Source organism: Notechis scutatus, chromosome 10 (genome assembly GCF_049901735.1).
Source record: "Notechis scutatus isolate UNSWTSFEM ecotype Mainland chromosome 10, rNotScu1.2, whole genome shotgun sequence".
Classification (NCBI taxonomy): domain Eukaryota; kingdom Metazoa; phylum Chordata; class Lepidosauria; order Squamata; family Elapidae; genus Notechis; species Notechis scutatus.
The window spans coordinates 2,582,816-2,608,048 of NC_142018.1; the positions used below are offsets into that span (position 1 = coordinate 2,582,816).

At 40.7% G+C, this 25,233-nt stretch overlaps 2 long non-coding RNA genes across 2 annotated transcripts; both read right to left on the minus strand.

Moving 5' to 3' along the window:
- Positions 1 to 265: 265 nt before the first annotated feature.
- Positions 266 to 13,136, minus strand: LOC148129731 (uncharacterized). The gene is made up of 3 exons (XR_015750693.1): positions 13,001 to 13,136; positions 6,190 to 6,315; positions 266 to 544 (listed from the first exon to the last, which is right to left on the minus strand). It is a non-coding gene; the product is annotated as an uncharacterized LOC148129731 (long non-coding RNA).
- A 255-nt stretch (positions 13,137 to 13,391) lies between these two features.
- On the minus strand, positions 13,392 to 24,970 carry LOC148129732 (uncharacterized). The gene is made up of 6 exons (XR_015750694.1): positions 24,302 to 24,970; positions 23,035 to 23,413; positions 19,612 to 19,784; positions 19,466 to 19,528; positions 18,480 to 18,625; positions 13,392 to 13,514 (listed from the first exon to the last, which is right to left on the minus strand). It is a non-coding gene; the product is annotated as an uncharacterized LOC148129732 (long non-coding RNA).
- Between the last annotated feature and the right edge of the window lie 263 nt (positions 24,971 to 25,233).

Genomic DNA, 25,233 nt, shown 5'->3' on the forward strand with positions numbered 1-25,233 from the left:
TGTATTTTTGAACAACTCCCTTAATCAACTCAAAGGTCATAAAATCAGGCACGGACCCTGGTGACCTGGTTTATTACCTGCACAACTTACAACCTATAACGCCGGTCTCATTAACACCTGAAAGTTGAAAGGACTCCCTGTAAGAGATATCAGGACGGTGGGAGGAGACCAGGTACTCAGCCTCCTTCTGGCTGAACAAATTAAGTTGACAAACATCTCATGCTTTCCAAGCGCAATCCTGGCCCCTGGAACGACACGTTTGGGATCCAGAAGTTTTCATGAAGGCTTTTATTCAATGCTCTATGTGGATAATAATGAGAATCTTTTGGAGGACATTAGATCTCCCACCAAGGGAGTGTTGAGCTCTCCGTATCTACCCAGTGACTCTACAAAGGGCTGTCTGGATATGTCCTTGATGACTTTGGAGAGGAACTGACTGGTGATAAGATCCAGGTTGATACGATGGCCACACTGAAGATGAGAAACGTCTTCCATAGACTCTGAGCAACAAAGGTTTCACAATCGCCTTGGAGAACCCGGGGACCTGAAACAAATCCAGAAAACAAATTATTTCTGGGAACAACCTTGAGAACCAACTCTTATAAGCTACAGAGCTTGTGGAGAAAAAGTCACCACTTCAAGCTAATGAACTTTTAAACTCACTGAGGAAAACTTCTATTTGTTTGGAAGTGATACATAAAATAAAATAAAATGTTGATGGAGTTAACAGAGATGGCTAAATCGACTGCTTTGATTAAAGAAAAAAACATGACTTGTTTCTACTTGGAACAATCATTTTGGGACTTTACAGGATGGCTACAGGAATTGGGTATTTTTAATCTAGTGAAAGGAAGTACTAGGGGTGATATGAGAGCAGTCTTCCGATATTTCAATCAATCGATCAGAAGAGAGCTGGAAGGGACCTTGGAGATCTTCTAGTTCAACCCACTTGCTCAAGCAAGAGACCCTATACCGTTCTGGACATGGCTGTTCAACCTTTCCTTAAAAACCTGCAATGATGGAGCACCCACAACTTCTGAAGGCAAACCGTTCCACTGGTTAATTGTCCTCACTGCTGGGAAGTTTTTCCTTAATTCCAGGTTGCTTCCTCCTTGATTAATTTCCATCTGTTGCTTCTTGTCCTGCTTTGGAAAATAAGCTGACCCCTTCATCCTCTCTGTGACAGCCCCTCAAATATTGGAACACTGCTATCATGTCACCTCTGGTCCTTCTTTTCTCTAGACTACCAAACCCAAATCTTGCAACTGTTCTTCATATGTTTTAGACTCCAGGCCTTTGATCATCTTAGTTGCTCTTCTTTGCACTTTTTTTTTTAAAAAAAGTCTCAACATCTTATTTGTAATGTAGTGACCAAAACTGGATACAAGTCTGTGGAGATTCTCAGTCATCCAGATCATGGTTGTCCCAAAGGTGCTTTTTCAAGAGGCAGCTGGACTTTCTTGATTTTTTCTTTTGAAGATGTTTCGCTTCTCATCCAAGAAACTTCTTCAACTCTTGTCAGGATAGTGGGGTGGAAGGATTTATATTCGAAGCATTTTCCTTCGTCCCAGGCTGAGTGGGTCAATGAAAAAGATGTTAGAGCCCCTAGGCTTGTCAGAGCATTTTGTTCTAATTATCCTGATAAACGCTAGATACATGTCTCTTTTATGTTAACTGGTTATTAAGTCGTGCCTTTTATATTTCCCTCTTTTATAGGACTAATGACTTTTTTCTAGGAGGGCCAAATGTCAGCCTTCAAGATATTCCTCCTTTCCTTTGCTTCTTTCTGGCTGTCATGAGTAACGGGGGGTGGAAGGGGGAAATGTATGGGACGTGAGCTGAAAGTGTTACTAACTGATATTGTATAAACTGGGGAGGGTTTCTAATTCCTGCTTAGCTTTCTCTTCTCTGCGCAACTGCAAACCTTTATCTGAGTAAGCCAAGGTCAACTAATCATCACCACCTGGAGATGTCCACATGATGAAGTTCACAACTTTTAACTGGAAGAACCGTTTGAACTATTGGGGGTGGGAACATTTCACTCCCTTGATATATGTGATGTACGTGCCTCTTTCCCCAGATTCAGAATTTTCTTGTTGCTACCACTTAACTTCCAGTAAAAGATATCTTTTCTCTAATTACAAGAGTCTAAGTATTTCTTTCTTGGATTTTGAACGGAGCACCAGCTGACAGGAAGGGAAAGGAAAAGAAGCTATAAAGGACAGAAACAAGATATAGAGGTACAGGAAAAGCGTACAAGAATTAAAGGTATAAACCTATTTAAAAGGCAGAGACAATGGTTAAAATTTAACTTAAGGAGAGGATTCTGCAAGGGTGCATGGGATAGCATTATTATATTAGGAATAGAAAAGGGTTAGAAAATATGTTAGATGATTAAAGTGATAGAAAAAACTTCTATTGATGTGTAGTGGAATATTTGTAAAGAGAATAAGGCTCTCAATGATTTAAAAAGAAAGTTTAAAAAAACTGAAAAGCATGGAAGATTTTTATCAGTTGATAAGATGAACTTGAATAAGAATAATAACTTTATTGATTACTGTTAATAACTATTGTTTTGTTTTTTATTTAAAGACAGTAATAAGTAAAATATGAAATATAGATGATTAAAGTGAAAGATATTACTGATATTACTAGGTAATGTTTGTTAAAAGAAATAGAAATGTAAAAGATTGTTATTAATATTAATGGCAGAGCTGTACTTGAATAGAATAATTATTCCATTTACTATTGTTATACATATATACACAGATATATATACATATATACTTTTTTCTTTTAAGAATTTAATGTGTATTTTTAAGGGAATGTACCAAGCAGAATTTGATTGAAAATAGGTATGTGTTATAAAATAGAAGTTAGAAAATGAATGTTATAACTGTAAAGGTGTAATTTAAATTTTTAAACAAGATTTGAAAAAAGATACAAAGGTGTTACACTCCAGTCTAGTAATTACAAGGGAAAATTTGTTTTATGAGAAAAAATAATATGAAATTGTAAACAGGACAGACAAAAGTATAAAAATATTGATGAGAAAGATTTTAAAAATTAGAAAAAGATATGTAATTGAATTAAGAAAGAAATGAGATAATTTAAAATAAGGCTATAGGAAGTAAAGAAAGGGAAAAGCTATTGAAAAAATTGCAAAAATAGTTATAAGATATGGATTAGAATGTATAAGATAAATATGTATTGAGTTTATGGAGAAGTGATAACCCGAGGGCACACTGTTCTCAAAAAGATATTTTATTCGTATTTGTATGTTTTGTGAAAACTTAAATAAAACTTTTATTATAAAAAAAGGGCTTACGACTGTTTTTCACACTTACAGCTTTTGCCGCAACCCCATCATCAAAATTCGGATGCTTGGAAAACTGACTGATATTTTATGACGGTTGCAGTGTCTTGGGGTTACGAGATCACTTATGACCTTTGGACGAGCAAAATCAAGGAGGAAGCCAGATTCACTTAACAACCACATGACTAACTTAATCGCAGCAATACCCTTAAATGTGGCAGGAACTTGCTTAACAACTGTCTCGCTTAACCCCAGAAATTTTGGGGCTCAATTGTGGTCTAAAGCCAAGGACTACCTGTATAAGGGAGATTTTTTTTAATAAATTGGGCCAATGGGGGTGGTGTGGGAAGGAGACAGGAAGTGGAAATGATAGCAATGAAGGCGGCTTCGGAAAATCAGAAGTGTTGTTGGTGGTTCTTGTTCAGCTGAGCATCAAGAACCTGATAGCAGTTACGGAGAAGATTAACACCCCCGCCCAAGCAGGAGACCCTACACCATTTCTGACAGATGGACAGTCCAAACTCTTCTTGAAAGCCTCCAGGGATGAAGCTCCCACAACTTCTGAAGGCAACTTCTGTTCCATCGGTTGATTGTTCTCACTCTCAGAAAGTTTCTCCTTATTTTCAGGTTGAATCTGTGCTTCTTCAGTTGCCATCCTTATTCCTTGTCTGGCCTTCAGGTGCCTTGGAGAATAGCTTGACTCCCTCCTCCTCTCTGTGGCAGCCCCTCAAGTATTGGAAGACCGCTATCCTGTCACCCCTGGTCCTTCTCTTCCCTAGACTAGCCAAGCCCAGTTCCTGCAACCGTTCTTCATATGTTTTAGTCTCCGGTCCCCTCATCATCCTGGTTGCTCTTTTCTGCACTTTTGCTAGAGTCTCAACATCTTTTTTATAGTGTGGTGACCAAAACTGGATGCAGGATTCCAGGTGTGGTCTTACTTTATAGAGTGGTATTAGTACCTCACTTGATCTCGATTGTATCCCTCTGTTAATGCAATTTAGGATTGCACTGGGGGTTTTTGGCTGCTGCCGCACACTGCTGGCTCATATTTAATTGGTTGTAAACTAAGACTCTAAAATCTCTCTCACAGTTACTGCTATTAAGCCTGGTTTCACCCAGATTATATGTGTACTTTTGTTTTTTCTTGCCTAAGTGTAAGACTTTGCTTTTCTTTACATTGAATTTCATTTTGTTAGATAGGGCCCAGAGATCAAGTCTGTCAAGAGCAATTTTGAGCCTATCTTTTAGGGCAGGGGTGTCAAACTCAATTTTATTGAGGGCACCTCAAGGCTGTGGTTGACCTTGGGGGAAGCGGGTGTGGCCAACTAGGTGGGCGTGGCCAGCTTGACACCACTCCCCAAACTGCCGGCATGTTTCTTCTTCACATTGGATAGACCGAGCCTATGCCATGCTAGCCTGATCTTTCCTCTTCGTACTGGGTAGACCAGGAGGGCATCAGGCTGGATGCGACCCGCAGGCCTTGAGTTTGACACCCCTGTTCTAGAGTGATACCTATTCCTGCCAGCTTAGTATCATCCACATATTTGGTAAGTTCCCCTTCTATAGCCACACAGTATTCCAGTAGCTTCCAATCTGATGCAATATTGCTTAATTCTGCCTTTTTTACTTACAACGGTCAGCATGCATGGCATTAGGCCGCTTGTCTGTCTTGGCTTTTCATCCCCTTCTTCCAGAGTTTGCATTTGTGTTACCAATTAACATGGTGGCTGCTTCTCGATAGGGCGCATTCCTGCTCTTCAGGAAATCCACTATCTGAACTAACATTTTGGGAAGGATTTGCTTGCATTTATTTATCTGGGGAAAACAAGGCAACAACAAACTATATAGCTTCCTTTTCTTTTCTTTTTTTACAAAGGGGCCACTTTCTTGGTAAGGTTTCTAGTCCTCATGTCCTCAATAACAATCTTCAATAATATATTTTATTATATTGTATTATATTATGCTGTACTATACTAAACTATAATATTATCATATTATACTATACTATACTATCCTTTAGTATTATTAGTAATAGTATATTATACTATACTGTACTGTATTGTACTATACTATATTATTATTATACAATACAATGCGGCACAATGCAATACAATGCAATATATTACTTCATTACGTTATATTGCATTGATTATATTGTATTGCATTGTATTATTGTATTGTATTGTATTATATTATACACACACACATTTATGTTATTAAAGACAGTTTTATCCAAGTTAAAACCATAAAGTAAAATAAAGAAAAATAGTACATAGTGAAAAAAGAAAATAGAAAAAGAAAAAGGGAAAGATGATAAATGATTTCTGATCTTATAAATTCATTTATATTTTGCTGCCCTCTCTCAAATTACATATAATTTCCCTTTTCCACAAACTGCCATTTCTAATCCTCAAACCCATAAACCAGCAAGATTTCTAGTCCTCATTGTTACATGGAACCTCTGCTGTTCCGGAGAGAGCAAAAACCCAAGAAGACTCCCTCTAGTAAGTTTAGTCTAGTGGCTAAAGCACCAGGCAACTTTCTAGTCGCAGCTTTGGGATGAAAACCACCTGGGTGACTTTGGGCCAATCACCAGGAGACAGTGAGTTCTAGTCCCCCGTTAGGCATGAAAGCTGGTTGGATGACTTTGAGAGTTCTACTCCTGCCTTAGGCATGAAAGCTGGCTCCAGTCCCTCTCTGAGTTCAACCCACCTCACAGGATTGTTGTGAAGAAAATCTGAGAAGAAAAAGAAGCATTAGGGATGTCCACCATCTTGAATTATTTATAAAAACAATAAAGGCAGGAGAAAAAAAATTAAACGGTTAGTATACTGTAATCCAGAACAAAACAAGCCAACTTGGGTCATACTTACAATGACGGAGCAGATGTTAAAATACAAGCTATGGAGACCGCTATATATTTCATAATCAAAGACATTGCTGGGAACGTCCTCCCAGTTCATGAAGGAGACACAGAAGTTGAGGCTGTTCCTGGAGACCTAGGGCCAAGGGAGAAAAGATGGAGTCAGATAACCTGGTTCTGATTTTGTCCATGTTCTACAGACAAAACCCACCCTTCTCCTTGCTCAGGATACAGGAAGGTTGATAAACTATCCCAGGACTAAGGTATGGCAGGGCAAGGGTTCAGTGATGACCACAGAATCTCTGTCCTGAAAGGAGACATCTCTCAACGTCTCCAACAGGATGATGGACGAGCTAACCAGGTGCCAAATCTCTCTACAGCAGGGGTGTCAAACTCAATTTCACTGAAGGCCGCATCAGGGCTGTGGTTGACCTCGGGGCTGGATGGGCATGGCCGACTCAGTGGGTGTGGCTGACTGGGTGGGCGTAGCCATCTTGACACCACTCCACACTGCTGGCATGCTTCCTCTGCGCACTGGGTACACCAGGCTGACACTATGCTGGACTCTTCGCATTGGATAGACCAGGACGGTCGCGCGGGCTGGATCTGACCACATCGCAAGCTGGTTCTGGCCCGTGGACCTTGAATTTGACTCCCCTGCTCTACAGGTAGTCTTGATTTATGGCCAAAATTTCTGTTGCTAGTTGTTAAGTGAGTTTTGACCCATTTTATGACCTTTCTTGCCACAGTTAAGGGAATCTCTGCAGGTGTTAAGTTAGTAACAGGGTTATTAAGTGAATCTGGCTGTTCAGACCTAGCCTTTGCAGAAGCAGGGAACAGACTCCTCGCAAAAAAACCCAAAAACCCTCTTCATTTATACATTGGGAATTAACTGCATTCACCAACAGAAAGTCCAGGCAAGAGTCCTGCAAGGAGTTAACTGAAGCAATGGTCCCTATCAGCTCGTTATGATAAATGCAAGGCTGTGAGCTCCAGCCCGAAGGCTGCAAATTAAGTTGGAGAAATAGACAAACCTCAGTTCTGGCAAGGCAGCCTTTGTCCCACGAAACGTAAGGAGTAAACTTTCTAGAAGTGCAAACGGGTTGCCTGCTACAATCGAACTCTTTCCTCCTATTTATTCCCCAGCCAGGGAGGGGCCTTTCAGCATCCATGTTTGATTTGCTTCCCGAGATGACTCATTGTCCTCCATTGTTCACCTCTCCTGTGTGCTCTGCACATACACGCATCTGGAATAGGGCCCCAGCTGTTCCTCCTCCTCGCTCATCTCTGACTCCAAAGGCAGCTCAGTCTCAGGCTTGGAAATGCCGTATGGCCCTGACTCTCTCTCTGTGTTCAACACTGAGCATCTATCAGAGTCTTCCCCAGGCTCCAGAACTGGCTCAAGTTCTTCCCCAGCCTCAACATCGTCCGAATTTGCCACCAGCTCCATTGGCAACTAGCAGGTCACACTGGCTTCCCCATGGACTTTGCTTGTCAGGAGGTCACAAAAGGGATCACATGACCCTGTTTATAAACAAGTGCCTAATATGGGAACTAACAAGAAGAAAACAACACCTTCACCAACACTGACAGGGCAAGCCACTTACATATAAACAGAGACCCCACTCCCTTCTAGCACTGATGATGTTACCTAGTTGGATCATGAAAGGCCTGCAAAAAAACAACGTAACTCAGAGAGCACCAAAGACCGCACAGCTTTAAGATGTGGAGACTTCAAATCCTGGAGTTCTCCAGCCAGCAGAGTTGAAGTCCACACATCTTAAAGTGTGTGAGATCAAGCACACCAATCTAGATTTTTTTCTAGATATGGAAAGGGGATTTTTTGGGGGTGGGGTGTTTCTAGATATGATACGTGGTGTTCTAGATTGTCTAGACCAATGCATGGTTTGGTGGAGCTGAAGAGGGTGGCAACCTTCATTCTCTTCCACCTTATCTGGAACTTCTCCAGTTCTCTAAAAGGGCTAGGGGATCACCTGCAACCCTGCACACCATATTATATGACCATAACACAGTTTTTGCTGAACTATTTCTAAGCATTTTTGATAAAACTAGAATTCTGCAGATGGTACCCAGTGTTTGTGAACCACTCTACTTGGCAATCTTCAAGAGTGTCAACATTGTCCCCTCCTTGGTCGTGAAACTAGATATCAAGCAGTGTTACCACAAAAGACAGTCTTCCAGATGTTTACCTCCACTCAACATTACAGATTATTATTTCAAGGTCTTCTCAGCCTTGTAAAAATAGTGTATTTCCTTTCTTTCACCAGTAGATGGCATCATCGCCTAAAATTTCAGTGTGCCACCAATTTTTAACAAAGTTCTGATTTCTTCAAATAATTTTTCACTTTTCCCAATAATCAGTCCAATGTTTCTAGCATTTTAAAATGCCTTTCCAAGATATTGCCAATAAAATATTCAAATCCAGTCCTGGCAGTCATAATGGCTGCCTCTGCTTCCTTGTTGTTGGATAGGTGAGTGAGCCTCAGGTCAAGCAGGACGGATTGCCACTCTCCGCGATCTGCAAGGCATCCCTTCTTTGTTCGTCACCCCTGCGAGGTGACTTTTAGCCTTTTAAGGGCCCTCAGCGAAGAGAGTTCAGCCTAGAGCCACTTAGCCCCACTCTCTACGACTGTGTTGCCGCGACGCCAATCCAGGAATGATCAGAGATTTCAGGAGTGAAATTTATTATTTATGCAAATGCTTCCGGCTGTAAAAGGGGAGAACAAGAAATAATGGATGGAAACTAATTAAGGAGAGAAGCAACCTAGAACTAAGGAGAAATTTCTGACAGTGAGAACAATTAATCGATGGAAAGGTTTATCTAATCTGCGGGTGCTCCATCCCACGCATGCGCAAATTAAGCATCACGTACTCGCCTGCCGCTTGTGTGGCCCTGTTCGCAACAGGCTGTGGACTGGTACCGGTCCACAGACTGGGGGTTGGGGACCCCTGGACTAGAAGACCTCAAAGGTCTCTTCCAACAGTTCTGTTATATTGGAAGGCTGTAATCTGTAGCCCTCAAAAGTAATGATAACCAGACAATTGCCGTTACATATGTAAGCAGCAGAACATTGTTTTATTTATCTGTATCCTTGTCAATTGGATTCCACATGAACCATTTCTTTCTTCCAGCTGAGGACAAATTTCAAGGTCACTACAGGGCTGTGATAGATTCCACACAAACACAAGCAGGGAGCTGTTTTTGTTGCTTTATCAATGTTAAAGCATGGTGAATTTTGCTTGCTTGGCTGTATAAAGAGGCAGTTATGTATCTGAGTTCTCCACTTTTCCCAGCCCAAAAAGAGTTGCTATCTGAGTACAAAAAAGAATTTCCAGGAGGAGGAAATTTGACCACTTAAGTTCTGCTAGTCCTGCTGTATCCCAGCAGCCCTGGAACCTCTCCGTTCTCTTCGTGGCTGGGAAGATGCTGTTGGGCTAGAAGCAACAAGAGGAGGAGGAGGAAAGGTGGCCAAAATGGTGATGGAATCTTTGGGAAAGAAGCTGAAGAAGACAAAGGGCCTGTGGGAAGAATGTATAAATCTTATAACTGTGTTAGAAATAAATCACATGTTAATTGACCCAGGTCTCCACAAACTTATTAACAACCTCCGAAATCCTTTAAACTTACACAAATATAAAAATTAATTAAACATTTATTTCAAATTGTAAACATACACAAGCATACCAAATTCAATTAACACAATGTAAACATCACAATCCAAATGAAAAGACCAAATCCATATCACTTGATTTAATCAACCCCTTCTCTGGGGTCAGCATTTACACACAAACCCACGCCCCTCAAGTGTCACCCTACAATCAGCATGTACACACATCCACACCCAGGAAAAGGTCCCCTACAAAACATTTCGCTGCAGCTGCTCCCATAGGCAAACCTCTTCGCTTTGAAGAATAATTATCCTTTCTGCACAGCTGTCTGGATTTCATTTTTATTCATTCTTGTGCAACCCCAACTCAAGTTTATTTATTTATTTGATTTGTCAAGCAATTATAAGATAACAGATATAAGTATAAACATAGTTATGAATACATGAAATGGATACATATAAGAAAAATAAAAGAAACAATAGGAGAGGGACGGTAGGCACGTTGGTGCGCTTATGCACGCCCGCTACAGACCTCTTAGGAAAGGGGTGAGGTCAATAGTAGACAGTCTAAGGTTAAAGTTTTTGGGGTTTGGGGAAGAAACCACAGAATCAGGTAGAGTATTCCAGACATTGACCACTCTGTTGCTGAAGTCGTATTTCCTACAATCAAGTCTGGTGCGGTTTACCTTGAGTTTCTATCTATTGTGTGCTCTTGTACTGTTATAATTGAATTCATTGTATTCATTGACAGGTAGGACATTGCAATGTATGATTTTATATAGATCAGACAGAAGGCAGTGTAGTTCTAGGTTGTCTAGGTCTAGAATTTCAAGTCTGGTGGGATAAGGTATTCTGCAACAAATAGAGGAGTGGAGAACTTTTCTTGTGAAATATTTCTGGGCTTTCTCAACTGTTTTAATATCAGATACGTAATGTGGGTTCCAGACTGATGAGCTGTATTCGAGTATTGGTCTAGCAAATGTTTTGTATGCTCTAGTTATTAGTGTAATATTACCAGAGAAAAAGCTACGTAAGATTAGGTTAACAACTCTTGACGCCTTTTTGGCTATGTAGTTACAGTGGGCTCTAGCAATCAGATCATTAGAGATGAGTACTCCAAGGTCAGAGTTTGGATCCTCAACAAGGTCTTGACTATTCACCTTGTATTTTATTTTCTGACTTTTTTTTGCCAATATGTAAGACAGAGCATTTATTTGTTGAGATTTGAAGTTGCCATGTTTGACCATTCTGATACATAGTCGAGGTCTTTTTGAAGGGTAGCAGTATTGTCTGTGGTGTTGAATAGCTTTACATCATCAGCAAAGAGAACACAATTGCTCTTAATATGATCACAGAGGTCATTTATGTAGAGTATGAAAAGAGTTGGTCCTAGAACACACTACCTTGAGGGACACCACTGTTGACAGGTACAGAATTTGATAGGACACTCCCAATGTTGACCATTTGTTGTCTGTTTGACAGGAATGCTTCTATCCAGTTATGTAGGTGTCCAGAGATACCATAAGATTTTGGTTTTAGGAGAAGTTTGTTGTGTACCACTGAATCAAAGGCTTTACAGAAGTCTATGTAGATTGCGTCTATTGCTTTGCCCTGATCGACTTGTGTAGTCCATATGTTTTTGCAGTGTAAGAGTTGCAGATTGCAGGAGAGTTTTTTTCTGAAACCAAATTGTTTATTAGAGAGTAGGTTGTTTGTCTCTAAGTGGAGGATGATGGATTGGTTAATAATTGATTCCATGACTTTACAGGTGACGCAGCATAAGGAGATTGGTCTGTAATTTTCAACTAGGCTGGGGTCTCCCTTTTTGAAGATGGGGATGACCGTGGCTTATGACCATAGATTTGGCAAGGAGCTGGTCCTGTAAGATTTTTCAAAGATTATGTTTAGAGGTTCGGCTATGGCAGTGGATAACTTTTTTAAGAAGTAGGCACATATTCCGTCCGGTCCAATAGATAGAGATGGTTTTAGATTGCGTAGTGCTTTGTCAACATTGTCTTCTGTAAAATCGATATGTATTAGATCATGGTAGTTGTCTGTGGTTCGACTAGGAAATACTGGGCATGATCCATTGCTGTTTACAAATATCGAGCCAAAGAATGTGTTAAAGAGGTTGGCTTTGATGGTGTCGTCGTTGCAGTCTTTACCATTAGGTCAGGGGTGGGATTCAAATTTTTTAACAACCGGTTCTGTGTGCATGGCTAAGTTGGTGGTCATGGCTTGGTGGTCATGTTATTGGCTGGGCGTGGCCAACTCAACATCACTCACATTGAGGTACCCATCTCCTTGCCTGGCCTCTCATGACTGTGGGGATGCTGCAATAGTCATAAGTGTGAAAAATGGACATGTCACTTTTTTCAGTGCCATTGTAACTTTGAGTGGTCACTCCACACAAGCAAAGTACCAGCAAAGGAGGGGGAAAAACTCCAGAGACGTTCCTGAGACAGGCAGTCTAGTCCTGCCAAGAATGTAATAAGGGTTAACGGAGAGGCAGTTTCTGTAAGCAACACCAGAATGTTTCCTTCCTGCCTTCCTTACAGGATTAGGCCAGTAATTTCTTCTAACAACCAGTTCTCCGAACTGCTAACAATGTTAACAACCGGTTCTACCCTGTTTCTCCAACAACACGGCCTCCCCCAATAGGAAGTCCCAGCATGTTTTATAGGCATGAAATGAAGTTAAGCCCCTCCCCCCAAATTAAGGCCTATATTAAAACATGCAAAATGGGGGGGAATGTGGGGGGGGCTTGCCGTTAGGAAGTACTTTTGTTGCACACCCGGATATGGTGCTGCCTGCGTTGACCCCGATACGAAGTGCCCCACCAACGCCAAGGTCAACATCCAAGCCGTTGCCGCCCGCCCGAAGATGCAAGGGGGGGGAATTAAGTCACCCCCGAAAAGACGGCCTAGCCATTTTTTCGGGGCTCAAAAAAAAATAAGGCCCAGCCTTATTATATGAGAAACACGGTAGCAAATAGGTATGAACTGGTAGAATCCCACCCCTGCATTCGGTCCTTTCAGTGGTGGGATGGACCTTGAGTCTTTTAGTCTAAAATCAAGTTGGAACCCCAAATTATTTTTCTGACACTTCAATTTCCTCCCCCTTTTCTCTTACTTAACAAAATTTAATATGAAATTGTGGAAAGGAAATTCAGGAAATTCTAAAAGTTTTCACCTGCTTAGTCTTTCTTCAAAATCTTTCCAAAGCTCTTCCTTTTATGCAATTAGGTGGAAATTTTTTCGCATGTTTCTTATTCTTCACTTACAGCTAGTCTTTTTCTGACAACAGCTTTGAAATTTCTGATGTCTTCTGTAAATTATGAAGAACAGAGAGAAATTAGCCCTCTTCGTTTTTTTTTATTTGAAGCACCAAGCATAATTATACTCTTAATTATGTTTATACTCCATTATATTTATTACTTTTCTCCTATATGTGCACATGCACACACACAAAAATGTAATACTTTTATTCTGTATGTTGTTTATATCTGGCCTCAGCTGTAATAAATAAATTTGAGGCTGAAAGAAAAAGTCAGGATCTCTGTCTAAATATTTCTCACCTTTTAAGTTCTTTAATATTGTTATTTTTTCTCAGAACTTCTGCTTGGTCTCCATCTTGTTTTTGAACCCTGCAACTCTGATCTTGATTCTCCTTTCTGAGCTGGTCTATCTGCTCATCTAAAACATTTCTTTTGTAAAATATCAAAACCAGATTAAAATTAGCCCCCTTTTACTTCAATCATCAAACTTGTTTAAAATGAAAACTAATTAAAAATATCTGGTATGGAAGAAAATATTAGATATTACCTAGAGGAAAATGGTCTGAGCCCAATCTCTGAAGAAAAAAGTGAAATATCGAAGAAATAACATTGGTAGAGCTGCAAAAGGCGATACAAAAACAAAAAAATAATAAAACCCCAGGCCCGGATGGTTTACCCGGTGAACTATATAAAAATTTGCATGAAATATTCGAACCAATACTACTAGATTTATATAATGAGGCATTATTAGAAGCTAGATTCCCGAGGTCCTTATCTGAGGCATACATCTCTCTAATCTCCAAAGATGGCACCAACAATTAATTTCAAATTACAGGCCAATCTCGTTGCTAAATACAGATTATAAGATATTTATGGCAATATTGGCAGAAAGAATGAAACTGATTTTGAGTGAAATTATACATCCAGACCAGAACTGTTTCTTGCCAAACAGACAAATTAAAAATAACATTAGAATGGTATTAAATTCAATTGAATATTATGAAGCACATCCGGAAAAACAGGTAGCTTTAATTTTTTTGGATGCGCAAAAGGCATTAGATAATCTTAATTGGCAATTTATGCTGCACCAAATTAAAAAATTAAATTGTGGTACTAACAGAAAAAACACTACAAGAAATATATTCAAGTCAAAAAGCGAGCGAGCATACTGATAAATGGAGATCACACGGATGATTTTGAAATTGCAAAAGGAGTGAGACAAGGGTGTCCATTATCACCTCTGCTATTTATCTTGTCCCTAGAAGTGCTCCTAGCCGCAACCAGGCAAAACCCAGAGATACAAGGGATTAAAATTAGAAACGAAGAGTTTAAAGTTCAGGCATTTGTAGACGATCTGGCATTTATAGTGGAAGACCCAATGAACACGGGACAAATATTGTTACAACAAATAGAAAAATTCGGGGAAGTGGCGGGACTCAAAATAAACAAAAATAAAACTAAGATGATAGTTAAAAACTGTACTATAAAACAGAAAATATATATTTGGGAATTTGGCTATCTCCCACATGTTTGTCAATAAAAGAGGATAATTATACTAAATTGGTAAAGTAAATTAGAAAAGAATTGGAATTATAGGCAAAATTCAAACTGTCTTTATTGGGAAGAATAGTGGTATTGAAAATGAATACCTTACCGAAATTAGTATACTTATTTCAAATGATCCCGATTAAATTAGGAAAATATTTTTTCACAGAATTAAATAAAATGACATCCAAATTTGTCTGGTTGGGCAGGAAGCCACATATTAAAATGAAACTATTACAAGATAATAGGAGCAGAGGTGGTCTTGGACTGCCAGAATGGGAACTCTACTATCAAGCAACGGTGCTGAATTGGGTTAAGGACTGGGTCAGGTTAAAAGGCAAGAGAATTCTAACACTAGAAGGCCATGACCTCCAAATAGGTTGGCATGCATTTTTGTGGGAGAAAAAAAGTAATATATATACACTGCTCAAAAAAATAAAGGGAACACAAAAATAAGACATCCTAGATCTGAATGAATGAAATATTCTTATTAAATACTTCGTTCATTACATAGTTGAATGTGCTGGCAACACAATCACACAAAAAATATCAATGGAAATCAAATTGAGCAACCCATGGAGGTCTGGATTTGGAGTTACACTCAAAATTAAAGTGAAAAAAAAACACTACAGGCTGATCCAACTTTGATGTAATGTCCTTAAAACAAGTCAAAATGAGGCTCAGTAGTGTGCCTGTGCCTGTATGACCTCCCTACAATGCCTGGGCATGCTCCTGATGAGGTGGCGGATAGTCTTCACACCTGGACTAAAGCATCCCCCAACTCCTGGACAGTCTGTGGTGCAACGTGGCATTGGTGGATGGAGCGAGACATGATGTCCCAGATGTGCTCAATTGGATTCAGGTCTGGGGAACGGGCGGGCCAGTCCATAGCATCAATGCCTTTGTCTTGCAGGAACTGCTGACACACTCCAGCCACATGAGGTCCAGCATTGTCTTGCATTAGGAGGAACCCAGGGCCAACCGCACCAGCATATGGTCTCACAAGGGGTCTGAGGATCTCATCTCAGTACCTAATGGCAGTCAGGCTACCTCTGGCGAGCACATGGAGGACCGTGCGGCCCCCTAAAGAAATACCACCCCACACCATGACTGACCCACTGTCAAACCGGTCATGCTGGAGGATGTTGCAGGCAGCAGAACGTTCTCCACGGCATCTCCAGACCCTGTCACGTCTGTCACATGTGCTCAGTGTGAACCTGCTTTCATCTGTGAAGAGCACAGGGCGCCAGTGGCGAATTTCCCAATCTTGGTATTCTCTGGCAAATGCCAAACATCCTGCATGGTGTTGGGCTGTAAGCACAACCCCCACCTGTGGACGTTGGGCCCTCATACCACCCTCATGGAGTCTGTTTCTGACCGTTTGAGCAGCCACATGCACATTTGTGGCCCGCTGGAGGTCATTTTGAAGGGCTCTGGCAGTGCTCCTCCTGTCCCTCCATGCACAAAGGTGGAGGTAGCGGTCCTGATGCTGGGTTGTTGCCCTCCTACGGCCTCCTCCACGTCTCCTGATGTACTGGCCTGTCTCCTGGTAGAGCCTCCATGCTCTGGACACTACGCTGACAGACACAGCAAACCTTCTTGCCACAGCTTACGTTGATGTGCTATCCTGGATGAGCCGCACTACCTGAGCCACTTGTGTGGGTTGTAGACTCCGTCTCATGCTACCACTAGAGTGAAAGCACTGCCAGCATTCAAAAGTGACCAAACCATCAGCCAGAAAGCATAGGAACTGAGAAGTGGGCTGTGGTCACCACCTGCAGAACCACTCCTTTATTGGGGATGTCTTGCTAACTGCCTATGCTGTCCACCTGTTTATTCCATTTGCAAAACAGCATGTAAAATTGATTGTCAATCAGTGTTGCTACCTAAGTGGACAGTTTGATTTCACAGAAGTGTGATTGACTTGGAGTTCCATTGTGTTGTTTAAGTGTTCCTTTTATTTTTTTGAGCAGTGTACTTACTTCAATCATCATTTAATACACTTACTCATTACAGCATGGAGAAAAATTAAAAATAAACATTATATGGAAATACCACGTTGGCTGTCAACCATGGAGGCCATGATCCACCCAAATAGATTAGATTTAAGGAAAATGGTAAATTATGAGGAATTATTAGATAGTCAGGGGAAATTAAAATCAAATCAAGAACTAAAAGAAAATGGAATTATAATCGATTGGTGGCCATATTTGCAAATCCAAAATAAATATAAATTTTTTTTAGAAGATTTTCGATTTGATAAAGGGCAAAACCAAATAGACAAATTTTTAATGGGACCGGAACAAAAATTTATAACAAAAATATATAAATATCTATTAGATTTTAAAATGGAAGAGGAAACAGTAAAAGGTACAATGATAGCTTGGGTGCAGAATTTTGGATATAACTTAGAATTAGGGGGATGGGAGAAAATATGGAATGTAAATTATAAGCTAACTATATCTTCTGCATACAAAGAAAATCTGTATAAAATGTTTTATAGATGGTATTTGGCCCCAACGAGACTGGCAAAAATATATTCCAATGTAAGCCCCAAATGTTGGAAATGTAAAAAAGTTGACGGTACATTTTACCATATGTGGTGGCTGTGCTCCGAGACCAGGACATTCTGGATCCAAATTAAAAACTGGTTACAAGAGATTACTGGTCATCAGATTGAGCTCAGACCGGAAACCTTTCTTCTAGGAAGTATCAAAGATCAAATCCCAAAAGAAGTAAAATATCTATTGCTACATATCACAACCACCACCAGAATAGCTTTTGCACAAGTATGGAAAACTCCTAGTATTCCCAATGAAGAATTAATATTACAAAAAATAATGGAAAGTGCTGAAATGAACATGTTAACACTGAAACTGAAAGAAAGAGAAAACGCTGATTATTTTTTAATCTGGAATAAATGGTATGATTGGGTAGCAAACAGAAACAAGAAATAAGACAATAAATTTAACTGTAAGAAGCCTTAAGAAAGTAAAATGTAAATATGCAAAATATATAAGAATAATAATTATAGAAAAAGTCATTCAATATTAGATTAATGTAAATACAATGTGTTAAGATATATAAGATAAAAACCTGTATAGATGTCAAAAAATGCTGTTGAAGTCATGATGTTTTATGTTGTAATAACGGAAACTTAATAAAAACATATTTTAAAAAATCTGGTATTTTGTTATCGTCTTACATTTTGACCAATTAATTCAAAGAGCTCCCTTAAAACTCCTGTGGTATTAAATGGTCCAGTTTTTCTTGCATTTAATCTAGTTATCTGATTATAAGTGACTGCCACAAGGTAAACTTTGGTACTTGATGGGGGTAAGCAATGAGACACAAAAAGGGAGATCTCTGGGCAATTGAAAGTACATCTTTCCAATAAGAAAGTGTACCATGCAAAGACTTACACAAAATTCTTGGTCCATAACTTTCTTTTTTTAGCCCTCTTTTTGTCAAATAACTCTGGAGAAGTCAAAATACATTACAAATGAGGAATGTATTTATATATCAGCACACTCAACCCCACTCCCATTGGGCTTCTTTACCTCTTATGACATGAAATATATTTCAGGCTATATCCACACTGGGTTTTTTGAAAGGGAAATAGTTGTATGAGAGAATTGATCCCTCAGCCTGATCCGTTCACTTGTGAAAATGATGTGACAAATAATTATATGCGTAACCTTATACAAGTGATACCCAGGCTAGTAGTTAAAATTGAATCTGGAAACAGGACAAAACCAAAGAATTGACCCAATGAATATGAGAGCAACGCATTTTGTATTTTTTGATAATGCACACTCAAAAGATTCCTCAGATTAACAGATTGCTTACCTGAGCAGGAAATTTCATGAAATGTAAAAATGCCCTGAATGTTTTCCTGATTGGACCACATGTACCAAATGATTTTTTGGATGCCTGGGAATTTGGCAGTTGTGTAGAGAGCTTAAAAGCAATTAATTTGGCAGTTGTGTAGAGAGCTTAAAAACAAAATCATTAGGATTAATAAAATAAGCTATTAAGCACACTGAACAGTTCAGCTTTTGTAAGTGGAAACCACTTGCCCCTACAAACTACTTCATTTTCATCATTGTTTAGCTCACTGTTGCTATACACACAGGCATTTCAGGATTGTCACAGATTTATTTCCTCTGTCACTTTCCTGGTGGGTAGTAAGGTGGTACCAAAGAACTTAGGCATTGTGCCTAAAATGGGATGAGAATTCCAGGTCTCCCAGTTTCTAATCTGATGCTCTAACAGTGATACCAAACTAAAAACATATTTCAAAAATAAAGCAGAGAACAAAAACCTATAATAGGAACTGAGGACAAACACAAATAAAAATGAATGTTTCTCTCTCTCTCTCTTTCCTTTTTTCCAGAGATTTTTCATGGAGTCTCATTCTTTTTAGGAAATTGCCAGTCATCACCAAAATAGTGATGGCAGCTAGAAGATAAAGTAACGATATTAACATTTTATTTGGAAAAAAATATTTGTTTTCAGAGAAAATTTAATATTGTGAACAGCATATAATATTCTAAATGTATTTGCCTTCCTCTAATCAGAATGATTCTTAGGACAATTATTGAATAAGTTAGCAAGAAACAAAAAGCAATAAAACTTAGCAACCGAATTAATGTTAACATTAACGAGCTCAGTTTTCTTTCTTTTTAGCTTCCAAGACCCAAACCATCCTGACCCAAAATCCCAAAGCAGGAAATGCAAATCAACAGAAGACACCAGGTAACCTCAAGATAACCCAATTCCTCTCCCTTCAACTAGGACTAGTCCTCTTTTGGAGAAGTCCTTGGCCCACTCACTTTTTGTAGCCTCCAAGCTGTCCACTGATTGTGGCCACCTGGTTTTTTCTGTATGGAATCCACCTAAAAATTAAATTACAATAATATATCTTTATATAATGGAAAAATAAAGAAAAACTGGCAACCAAAATAGTTCAAACACTTACCAACCATCACATTGTTGAGGAAGTCCAACATCCTTCTTAAGTCACCTATGCTGGTTATAATGGTGTTAATGGGAGGTTGTTTGCCGCAGAGATGGGTGCCTCTTCAACATCCTGACTGGCTGATGTTGTAAAAAAGAAATGGCTGCTCCAGTGACACCTTCAGCCAACTTTTCCTTGTGATTGAAGAAAAAAAGAAAAGAAAATATCATCGACTGATAAATTATTTTCTTAACACTAATAACAAAGTTTATTGTCTATGGAGATTCTCAGTCATCCAGGTGATGGTTATCCCAAAGGTACTTTTTCAAAAGGTAACTGGACTTTATTTTTTCCATGAAGATGTTTCACTTCTCATCCAAGAAGCTTCTTCAGTTCTGACTGAATAGCGGAGGATGGAAAAAATTGTATTCCTTGCAGTTATGTGGTCATTGGTGGCCTCAGAATGAATGCTAATGACCACGTGACTTCATTCTTCTCCCAAAAAAGCAGAGGAAAATGCCTATACAAAAGAGGATGCCCAACTTGTACATGCCTTAGCAATGATAAGTAACAAAAACATTGGGGGAAGAGTGCCACACACTTTTTAAAAATGTACTTTCCATTTTAGCATCTTAAGAATAGACTTTGCTTTAATTTGCAAGGAAATAAAAATAACCTAACCGAAAGGAGTTGTATTTATTTTCATGTTAATGTTTTATATACTGACTACAGCTATGTATGTCTCCATTCTTCTTTTGTAGATGTCATAGGAGAAAGTCTTGAATGTTCTTCCTGCAACACTAACAAAATACCATATTTTAAAAACACAAACTTACTGAGTGATTAAAAACACTTAAAGCTGGATGCAATATTCCAAATGTTAATGTCACTGATAATGCCTTGTATACCAGTGGTGGGATTCAAATGTTTTTACTACCTGTTCTGTGGGCATGGCTTATTTGGTGGGCATGGCTTGGTGGTCATGTGACTGGGTGGGAATGGCCAACTTGACATCACTCACGTCAAGGGGTGCCTTGCCTGGCCTCTCCTTGCCTTAGAGATACAATTTCCCTATTTATTTACTACTATTGAACATCCAAAATACACTATTTAATCCTATGTATAAATGCCATATGTGTACATACATATTACATGGTATAGTGTTTGTATAGGCACACAAAAAGACACACTATCTACTATATACACTGTGTGTATGTACACACGCACACACACACCACACACAGAGCTCTTCTAAAACTATACACATTCAACCTCATTGCATTTGAAAAAACACACCCATAATCCACTTTCTGCCACACATTTAACTATAACTTCTGTACATTAGAACATTGCACACACCTTCAGATTTACTTCCCTAGCCTGCATATGACCGTTAGACCCAGGAGATGTCATGGCTTGTGTAAAATATGGTGAAACTCACTTAACAACGCTCTAGCTTAGCAACCAAAATTTTGGGCTCAATTGTGATCATAAGTGAAGGACTATCTCTGTGTTCCTCTGCATGGCAGCCTTGTCCTAATAAACTCCTCTGCCAATTTTCCTCTCTGTTAGAGGCACTGTAAGGTCTGGCAGCACGCTTAAGCCAAAAATGAACCAAAACATAGACTTAAACGGAGGCTTGCAAATCAAAGAAAGCAGACTTTTATTCTTTGATTAAAGTGAAAGATCTGGGAAGAAGTTCCTAGCACATCACAAGAGACATGGGAGGAAAATTCTACAAAATACAGAAAAATGCCCTGTACCTTTAAGATCCTTAGAAGTGGAGTAACTGCAATGTAAAACTCTCTCACTCAATTATTAGTAACTCAATTCATTAATCAATTGACCGCAAGTAGGCTATTAACAGCACACTTCAAAGGTGTGGAATGGATGTTTTTACATTCCCAGAGAGGTAGGTTTCATTCCCATGGGGTGAAATGTATCAATCCAAGAAAACAGATTGATTCAGACTGATTTATATGGGACAATCATGTGTCTTAATAGGAGAGGGGTGTAACTGATTGCAGGCATGTGTTTGTAATTGTTTTACAACAAGTAAAAGGTTAAGGAAATCTTTTTTACAACAGCGAGATAACAAATGCCTATAGTGTAGCTCTCTACTTAATGCTATAATATATTTTACTATATTTCTTTATTTATTAATGTCCCCTTCAGCACCAAAATAATCCAGATTCCAGATGATATAAGGTCTCCTGCTGGAGCAAGGGGTTGGATTAGATGGCCTCCAATGTTCCTTCTAACTCTGCTGTTCTATGATTCTGTAAGGATCTCCTGCTGGAGCAGGGGGTTGGACTAGAACAGGGGTCTTCAAACTTGACAGCTTTAAGACTTGTGAACTTCAACTTGCAAACTTTGAAAACCCTTGGACTAGAAGATCCCTTCCAGTTCCAGCCCTAGATTCCTGTCCTATTTCAAAGAGTCTTCTGAAGCTAGGGTTTGTGTCCTTCCTTCCTCTCCTTTTTCCCCCCTCTCCTCCCTCCCTCCTTCCTGCTCTCTTTCTTTCTCTCCCTTCCTTCCATCCAGTCTTTGTCTATCCCTTTCTCTTTTTCTCCTTTTTCTTTCTTTTCTTTCCTCTCTTCTCTTTCCCTCTTTCTCTTTTCCTCTCTCTTTCTCTTTCCCTCTCTCTCCCCCCCTCTCTCTTTCCCTCTCTCCTTCTAAAGCTAGGAGAGGAGACCCACCATGAAACAAACACACACACACAAACTTTCAAGTGCCTGGCAGCGTCGCTCCTTATGACGGTTCTTCCTGGCAGTCTCCTGTCCCGCGTTGCCTGGAAAAGCCGTCAGGCAAGGCTTCCAGATCCAACAAAGGGGCCGCTCCAGGTGTGGGATTCTACCAGGCCAAGTGTTTTGGCAGAGTGCGGGCCGCTGCTAAAAGAGGCCCATGGGCTGGAAGGTACAGGCGGGGAAAGAAGATCTGCGCTGGCGAGGCTTGACTGCCTTTCAGGCGCTGCTCGGGGCTGCCGCCTGCTCTACCACCGCCACTTGCTCTACCACCGCCCCACCTCGGGTCCCGCATCAGCCCACGACAAGGGGACATGCTGCTTCCAGGCCGGCGGATGGGCAAGCAGACGACTCTCAGGGGAGGCATTTTCTCTCAGGCTTCCCACATTGAAGGCCCCATGGAAGTCGAAGCTGGGCCTGAAAGGCAGCCTCCCCTCGTCATGCTCCCCCCAGGCAGCGCTTTGGCTGATCGCAGCAAACCCGGTGTGGACCTTCCTTCCCCGCCACTAGGGCTCAATCACAGCATTCTCACAGTGGCTGCCTGCACTCCCCCAAAGCGCGCAGATCGACGGGTGGGAGAGGAACGGGCGATGTGGGCAGCATAGCGTCATGCTCCCTAGTTGCCAGCTGAGCCCGGGAACAGTGGGGGTCCAGTCAAGATCCGGGAATGAGGGGGGGCTAACGCAACTCGCAGGCTTACCTGAGAGCAGGCAGATCAGGGCTGCTCAGCTGGGGCGCAGGCACCACGTGGGGAAGTCAGGTCAGGGAAGCCACGAGGGCCCAGCACACCACATAGGAAGGGAGGAGTGACTGGGCGGGGCGAGTGGCCGGTGGGCGAGCTGCACGAGCATTGGGTGGGCGGGGCAACTGAGCAACCGGGAACCAGTTTGGGGGCGTGGCCAGCCAGAAGTCACTACCAGTTCCGTGACCCATGCCAAATTCTTGCTACTGGGTTGCCAGAACAGCTGCGAACCGGCTGAATACCACCTCTGCTGTACACTGACTACAACTATATATTCCTCAATACGTCTCCATTGTTGTTTTATAGATGTTATTTCAGGAAGTCGAGATTGTTCTTCCTGCAACATTGAAAAAATAAATTATTTTAAAAAGACAAACATACTGTACTGACATAGATTAAGATTAATAGCATTTAATATAGCCCATGAACAAATATTTTCTCCTATCTATTTTCAGAGATTTTTCATGGAGATTTAATCATTTCAGGAAGTTGGCTGCTAAATAGTGATGATTGACAGCTAGAATATAAAGTAATAGAATTAACATTTTAATTGGAAAATCAGAATATAGGTTTTGGGAGACAATATCCAGAACAGCATATAATATTCTAAATGTATTTGTCCTCCAGTCCCACTTATCTGAATGATACTTTAGGACAATTGTTGAACAGCCAGGATAAATTATAATTTAAAGCAGATATTAAAGATAAGCAAATAAATAATGTTCCTGTCCTAAAGGAACTAGAGGAATAGTTTAAAAAAAAATGAAAAATGTGATTGATCAATTAAAATCCAAATAATAAAACCAACTGCTATTTCCAGCTTTCTCCCCAAATTTTATCACAAGAGAAGTCAATGCATAGCTGAGCTCTCCTTAGTTTTCTATATTCATCCTACAATGTACCTGCCTTTATGATGGGGTTTTTTACAGACTTCCACCAAGGTGCCTGCCACTCAATTTGAATGTAAAAATTAAATACTAAATTTAAAAACGTCTATCAGGGGTGTCCAACCTTGGCAACTTTAAGCCTGGAGGACTTCAACTCCCAGAATTCCCCAGCCAGCAAAGCTGGCTGGGGAATTCTGGGAGTTGAAGTCCTCCAGGCTTAAAGTTGCCAAGGTTGGACACCCCTGGTCTAGATGCTGCCAGTCTCTGTCACCTTTATTTTCTATGGTCTACAGGACTTTTTAAAAATATGAGGTGGGTGAGGACATCTCAATGCTTACCTAGTCGTGAGATTTCCTGCTGCTCCCCCACCAAAAAAAAGGGGGGAAAAGGACCAACGGTGTGGGAGAAGCCATTCTGGGCAAGGAAGGGTGTTGATAAACTTAATTTTAAATCTACAACAGATGACCTTGCGACCTGCCCGGGTCATCCTTTCAGAGGAGTTTCCTCAGCGGGATCCTCATCCCCTTCCACGAGGAGGGAGCTCCTAAGGTGGTGATGCCTCCCCTTAATAAGACCCTTAAGGGGAGACCCTCTTGGGCGACATATGACAGAGCAGAGTCAAATGGCAGGGAGGGCAGGAAACGTTTTTGGGTCACCCACAGCAACTGTGCCCCCTTGAATAGGAAGGGTTGCAAGCTCAAAGAGAGATCCTGAGAGTCTCAAGGCAAAGTCTGTTGAATAAAAGAAGGGAAAAAATGGGGGGGGTGGGGGTGTTTGTTGAAAGATGTAGGGAAGGCCTTCCCAGGCTACCATGAAAACTGAGCACGCAGAACGTCCTTGAATTGCACCCAAGCTGGGATGAAGGAAGGTCCCAGAGGAAAACCTTCAGGAGGGCAGTGGGGCTCCTGCTTGGGCAGGGGTCAGACTAGATGGCCTCTGGAGACCCTCCAGCCCTGGGAGTTTCTGGGACTCCCCTGAAAGCACCAGAAGGGGCTGCTGGTCTTTCTCTCCTCTCCTCCCCCCCCACTGCTCCCTCTGCCCCTCCAACCTCTCCCCCTTTGGGAAACCTTCCCTGACTCCAGGCTGGAGAGGGGAAGAGCGGAATCCAGAAGGAGAGAAAATCTCCCTGCGGCTTTTCCCTTTGAAATAGAGAGAGAAAAAGATCACCTCAGGAAAGAACCACAAAATGGAGGACGGTGGGTCTTTTCCAGTTTTAGCTGTCCTTATCACTGCCTGTGGAGACTAGCTAGGATATGAAGGCTGGATTCTA